The sequence below is a fragment of the Psammomys obesus genome, unplaced genomic scaffold, assembly GCF_907164565.1.
Source record: "Psammomys obesus unplaced genomic scaffold, mPsaObe1.curated_primary_1811, whole genome shotgun sequence".
In the NCBI taxonomy this organism is placed as follows: Eukaryota; Metazoa; Chordata; class Mammalia; order Rodentia; family Muridae; genus Psammomys; species Psammomys obesus.
The window spans coordinates 4733081-4739971 of record NW_026594216.1 but is presented as its reverse complement, the minus strand read 5'-3'; positions in this window follow the sequence as shown (position 1 = coordinate 4739971).

The window sequence follows — 6891 nt, the reverse complement described above, 5'->3', positions numbered from 1 at the left end:
AAATAGTGCTTTCCTCCCCTTCTGCCAGTGTGTGACCATAGCAAACATGGAGCGCATACTTGTAATATAAGCTCCACAAATATATAATTAGGAAGAGAATCTGCTGCAAGTCAAATAACTATATTTGAAAGGAAAGTGTACACCTATATATGAAAATGTACAAAACAAATATACATACATGCACACATATATTTATACGTTATTAAAACTCAACTTTCCAAGTGCACAAGATACTTCAAGTGACTGAAAACCATAGTTTGAGTCTTAGGAGGTAGCTTAATGATAAAGAATGCTTACCTAACATGTGTGAGTCCCTGGATTGAATATCTAGCACAAAACCTACTTCATCATAAATAATTGGACTGAAACTCCAAACACAGTTATGTTTTAGAAATACTAACAACAGCTTTTGTAATTACCATTCATAACTCTTTCAGTATTTGTGGATATTACTTCATTCATCTGTAAAATGGAAGATCTGAAAACGTATTTTGTAATTGTCATTCACAACTCTTTCAACATTTGAGGATCTTATGTCATTTGTCAGTAAAGTGTAGGATGTGCGATATACTATCTTAAGTGACATTCTACTTTTTTAATTAAGTTTTTATTTTTTTATATTACGTAGAGTTTATTTTCTTTGTATACCACTTCTAGCCCCTTCCCTCAATTCTTCCCAATCCCATCCTCACGCCCTCATCTCCTCCCATGTCCCTCTCTAAGTCCACTGATAGGGAAGGTCCTGCTCCCCTTTCATCTAACCCTAGCTTATCAGTTCTCATCACGACTGGCTGCATTGTCTTCCTCTGTGGCCAGTCTAAGCTGCTCCCCCTTCAGGGTGAGGTGATCAAAGAGCAGGCCAATCAGTTCATGTCAGAGACAGTCCCTGTTCCCCTTACTAGGTAACCCACTTGGACACTGAGCTGCCATGGGCTACATCTGAGCAGGGGTTCTAGGATATATCCATGAATGGTCCTTGGTTGGAATGTCAATCTCAGAAAAGAATCCTGTGCCAAGATATTTTGGTACTGTTGCTCTCCTTATGGAGCTCCTGTCCTCTCCAGGTCTCTCTCCCCATTCTTTCCTAAGATTCACTGCACTCTGTCCCAAGTTTGGTTATGAGTCTCAGCATCTGCTTTGATACATTGCTGGGTAGAGTCTTTCAGAGGCCCTCTGTGGTAGGCTCCTGTCCTGTTTCTTGATTTCTCCTCCTTCCAATGTCCATCCCATTTGTCATTCTGAGTGAGGATTGATCATCTTACCAATGGTCCTCCTTCTTGCTTAGCTTCTTTAGTTGTACAGATTTTTGTAGGTTTATACTATATTATAGGTCTAGTATCAACTTATAATTGAGGATATACCGTGTGAGTCTTTCTACTTCTGTAATACTTCACTCAGCATGATTTTTTCTAGATACCACCATTTACCTGCAAATTTCAAGTTTTTCTTGTTTTAAGTCACTGAGTAGTATTCCATTGTGTAAATGTAGCACAATTTCTGTATCCATTCTTCTGTTAAAGGACATCTGGGTTGTTTCCAGTTCTATTATAAATGAAGCTGCTACGAACATGGTGAAGAAATATTTTTGTTGTGCACTTGAGCATATATATGCCTATGAGTGGTATAGCTGTATCTTGAGGAAGAACTATTTCTAATTGTCTGAGAAAGAGCCAGATTGATTTTCAAAGTGGTTGTACAAGATTACTTTCCCAACAGCAATGGTGGAGTGTTCCCCTTTCTCCACATTCTCTCCAGCAATGCTGTCACTTGAGTTTTGATCTTAGCCATTCTGATGGGCGTAAAGTGAAATCTCAGGGTTAATTTGGTTTGGTTCTCCCTGATGACTAAGGATGTTGAGCATTTCTTTAAGTGTTTCCCTCTCATTCTATATTCCTCTACTGTGAATTCTCTGTTTAGTTCTGAACCCAATTTTTTAAATTGGATTACTTGCTTTGTTGCATTTTGACAATTTTAGTTATTTCTAAAATCCTAATATTAGCCCTCTGTCAGATATAGTGTTGGTGAAGATTCTTTCCCAGTCTATAGGCTGTCATTTTGTTCTGATGAGAGTTTCCTTTGCTTTCCAGAAGCTTTTCAGTTTCACGGGGTCCCATTTATATCTTAGAACCTGTGCTGTTGGCATTTTGTTCAGGAAGTTGTCTCCTGTGACAAATAGTTCTAGGCTCTTCCCACTTTTTCTTCTAACCGATTTAGTGTGTCTGGTTTTATGTTGAGGTCTATGATACAATTGTACTTTAGTTTTTTGCAGGGTGATAAATATGCACCTATTTGCATTTTTCTACATGTAGACATCCAGTTGGTCCAGCACCATTTGTTAAAGTTACTGTCTCTCCCTGTTGTATCATTTTGGCTTCTTTGTCAAAAATCAAGTATCTTTAGGTGTATGGGTTTATTTCTGGATCTTCTATTAAATTCCATTGATCCACCATTCTGATTCTATGCCAATACCATGAAGTTTTTATTACTATTGCTCTGTAGTACAGCTTGAGATGAGGAATGGAGATACTTTCAGATGATCTGTTGTTACACAGGATCGTTTTGTCAATTCTGGGCTTTTTGTTTTACCATATGATGTTGAGAAATTTTCTTTCAAGTTCTGTGAATAATTGTGTTGGTGTTTTGATAGGTATTACAATGAATCTGTAGATTGCTCTTAGCAGGATGGCCATTTTCACTATGTTAATCCTACTGATCCATCTTCTGATATCTTCCTCAATTTCTTCAGAGACTTGAAGTGCTTTTTGAACAGGTTTTTCATTTGCTTGGTTAGAGTCACACCAAAGTACTTTATGTTATTATTGACTATTATGAAGGGTGTTGTTTTCCTAATTTCTTTCTTGGCCCTTTTGTCTTTGGTATACAGGAAGGCTTCTGATATTTTTTTAGTTCATTTTGTATCCAGCCACGTAGCTGAAGATGTTTATCAGCTGAAGGAATTCTCTGGTTGAATTTTTGGGTCACTAATGTATACTATCATATCATCTGCATGTAGTGAAAATTTGACTTCCTTTCCGGTTTGTATCCCCTTCAGTTTTTTTTTTTCCCTTGCTAGCAATTCAAGTACTATGTTGAAGAGATTTGGAGAGAGTGGGCAGCCTTGCCTTATCCCTGATTTCAGTGGGATTGATTTAAGTTTCTCTCCATTGAGTTTGATTTTAGCTATAGGCTTGCTGTATATTGTCTTTACTCTGTTTAAGTATGTGCCTTGTATCCCTGATCTCTCCAAGACATTAAACATGAATGGGGGTTGGATTTTGTCAAATGCTTTTTTGGCATCTAAGGAGATGATCATGTGTTTTTCACCTTCAGTTTGTTTATATGGTGGATTACGTTGACAGATTTCTGAATATCGAACCACCTCTGCATTGTTTAGGTTTTTTGTGCCTTCATTTTCTTTTTGCTAATTCTGTTGTTGTTGAGGTCCATCTTTAATATTTGGTGGTCATATAGAATACAAGGGATTATTTCAATCTTCTTGTATCTGTTGTTGCTTGCTTAGTGACCAACTATGTGGTCTATTTTGGAGAAGGTTCCATGAGGTGCTGAAAAGAAGTTATACTCTTTTGAATTTGGGTGAAAAGTTCTGTAGACATCTATTAGGTCCCTTTGATGTAAGACGTCTGAAAATGCCTTTATTTCCCTATTTAACTTCTGTCTAGATAATCTGTCCCTTGGTGAGAGTGGAGTGTTGAAGTCTCTCACTATTAAGTTATTGGGATCGATGTGTGATTTAAACTTTAATAATGCATCATTTACAAATGTATGTGCTCTTGTATTTGGTGCATAGATGTTCAGAATTGATGTCCTCTTGGTGGACATTCCTTTGATGAGAATGATGTGCCCCTTGTCATCTTTTTGATTAGTTTTGGTTGAAAGTCTATTTTATTAGATATTAGGACAGTTACCCCAGCTTGTTTTCTGGGTCCATTTGCTTGTATAACCTTTTCCAACCCTTTATTCGGAGGTAGTGTTTATCTTTGTTGCATAAGTGTGTTTCTTAGATGCAGCAGAATGTTGATCCTGTTTCTGCAATCATTCTGTTAGTCTGAGTCTCTTTATTAGAGAGTTGAGTCCACTGATGTTGATAGATAATAGTGACCAATGAATCTTACTTTTTTTTTATTGTGAAGTTGGTGGTGTTACTGTGTTTGATTGCTTGTTTTCTTTCAATTCTTTGTCATGAAGTTATCTATATCCTATGTTTTCTTGGGTGTATTTCTTTTTCTCGGATTGAAGTTTTCTTTCCAATATCTTCTGTAGAGCTAGGTTGCTGTGTAGATATTGTTTAAGTTTAGTTTTGTCATGGAATATTTTGTTTTCTCCATCTATGTTGATTGAAAACTTTGCTGGGTATAGTAGTTTGGGTTGGCATCTGTGGTCCCTTAAAGTCTGCCTGACATCTGTCCAGGCCCTTCTGGCTTTCACAGTTTCTGTTGAGTAATCTAGTGTGATTTTGATCAGCCTACCTTTATATGTTACTTGGCCTTTTTCCTTGCTGCTTTTAATACTTTTTCTTTGTTCTGCAGGTTTAGTGTTTTGACTATGATGTGCCATGAGGAGTTTCTTTTCTGGTCTAGTCTATTTGATATTCTGCAGGCCTCTTTCTTTAAGTTGGGAAAATTTTCTTCTATAATTTTCTTGAAAATATTTTCTGGACCTTGGAGCTTGAAATCTTCTTTTTCATTTATTAATATTATTCTTATATTTCATCTTATCCTGGCATCCTTGATTTCTTAGATGTTTTGTGTTTGGTACTTTTCTGATTTTACTTTTTCTTTAAGAGAAGTATCAATTTCTGCAAGTGTATCTTCAGCAACTGAGATTCTCTGTGCCATTTCTTGCTTGTGTTTTCTTTATTGATTCTAGTTCTGTTTTCATGTTTGCACCATTTCCTTCATCTGTTTGAATGAGAATTCCTGTCTTTCTATGATGTCTTTTAATTTTTTGTTCATTTCCTCTCCATATGCCACTAATTGTGCCTCTTCTTGTGTCTCTGTTTGTTTGCCTGTATTTCTTTGAGAGCTTTGTTCCTTTCCTCTTTATTTGGCTCCATTTGTGTGGCTATTTCTTTGAGAGCTTTGTTTGTTTCCTCTTTATGTGCCTTTATTTGTGTGGCTATTTCTCTGAGATATTTGTTTGTTTCCTTTTTATGTGCCTCTAATAACTGGATAAGCATAGCTTTAAAGTCATTTCCCCGTGTTTCCGATGAATTGAAATATCCATTGATTTTGGGGGTTGCTGTTGAAGCCATGATGTCCTGATATTTGTTCTGTGTGTTCTTATACTGACCTCTGGGCCTCTGCTTATCCGTAACCTTCACTGTTTGTTCCTGGAGTCTGTACTTCAGACTGGGTCCATCTTTCTCTGATGTCTGGAGTATTCTTAGGAAGATGAGAGAGGTCCACTGGTTTGAGAATGTGTGTTGGTGTTTCAGCTGTACCTAATGGAGGAAGGTCTGGTAGCACAGATGCACAATTGCAGGAGAGCAGGTGTGCATGTGTGCGTGGAAGTGTGTCTTGAAGGACAGGGTGCTAGAGAGTATAGATGCTTGGAATGTGGTTTGGGGATGTGCAGGCACAGGAGGGGGTATGGATGCTAATTCTGTTTGCAGGCTCTGTTCATGGTCGCAATGTGCATAAGCTAATTTCCTGAATACCTTAGTGGCCTACAGGCCCTCCATACTGCCCTTTTGGTATTCAGATCTGTCTGTGCTCCAGGAGTTGTTTACCTGGACTTCACTGGTAGACCTTTAGAAGAAGGCTTCAATGTTAAGAACGCTGTTGTTCTCTGTGTTGCCCACAATGGGCCCGTGGGTGGTAGGGATCTGATGTTAGCTTAGAAGGACCCTGGGTTTGTGGTTCTGCAAGCCCCCACTTGAAGGCACACTTACTCTCTAGCAGGACCAATCTGAAATCATAGGGGTTCCCTCTGTTCTCTACTCTCAGATTTGATCCTGTTGGGGCAAATGCAAGTGTAGGCAATCTGTCAGCTCAGTGGTGTTGCAGCGTCAAAAATTGGGGGCTGGTGTTTTGGTCCACTAGGAGTCCATCCATTGCAGCAGAACTAAGAGAGGCAGCTGGTATAGATGTCTTCTGGAAGGCCCTACGAAGCTGTGGACCTGGTTGACCTGGTGGAGCTGCTGGCACTGCGCTCTGTGTTAGGAGTTACAGGCACTGCTGGCTGGGCACTGCGCTCTGTGGCAGGCACTATGGGCCATCTCTGCTTCCTCTTCCTGCTGTCTCTGCAGCCTCCGACTCCACTGAAGAGGGTAGGGAGGCCCTCAAGGGCCGTAGGGATTGAGTCCCCAGGAGAAGTCGGCAGGAGAAGTTGGCGGGAGAAGTCCATGGAGAAGACTAAGGGTGACCTGACTCCAAATGGTCCAGCTCACGGTTTGTTCCCTTTCTCCCTGGAAACGTTAATGTCAATGTTCTGGGTTTAACTGCCCTCTGCCCCTCAGATAAAATGCATGCTGGTTGCTGCCATCTTGGTTCTTGACATTCTACTTCTAAAATTATATATATATATATATATATATATATATATATATATATATATATATGAAGATCTTTAGATCTTTTAAAGAGCTTCTTTTAGTGGCTGCCTGCCTTCCATAAAGGTTTTGGTGTGATTTTTTTTCTATTCCCATTGGATATCTTAGCTCCACTCAATAATAACAAGGTGTTTATAAAAATCCCAACAATGACTTCGAGTACTTATTGCATTTGTAGTTTCAATATAAAACTACTTTTACTGAGTCCTTTTAATTTAAAGTAAATTTGTGCTAGGGATGGCATTAGTTTGAGAAAAGGAGTATAGTGTCCTTATAGACTTCACTGTCAATAGCCACTCATCAAATAGCCCATTCAAAGA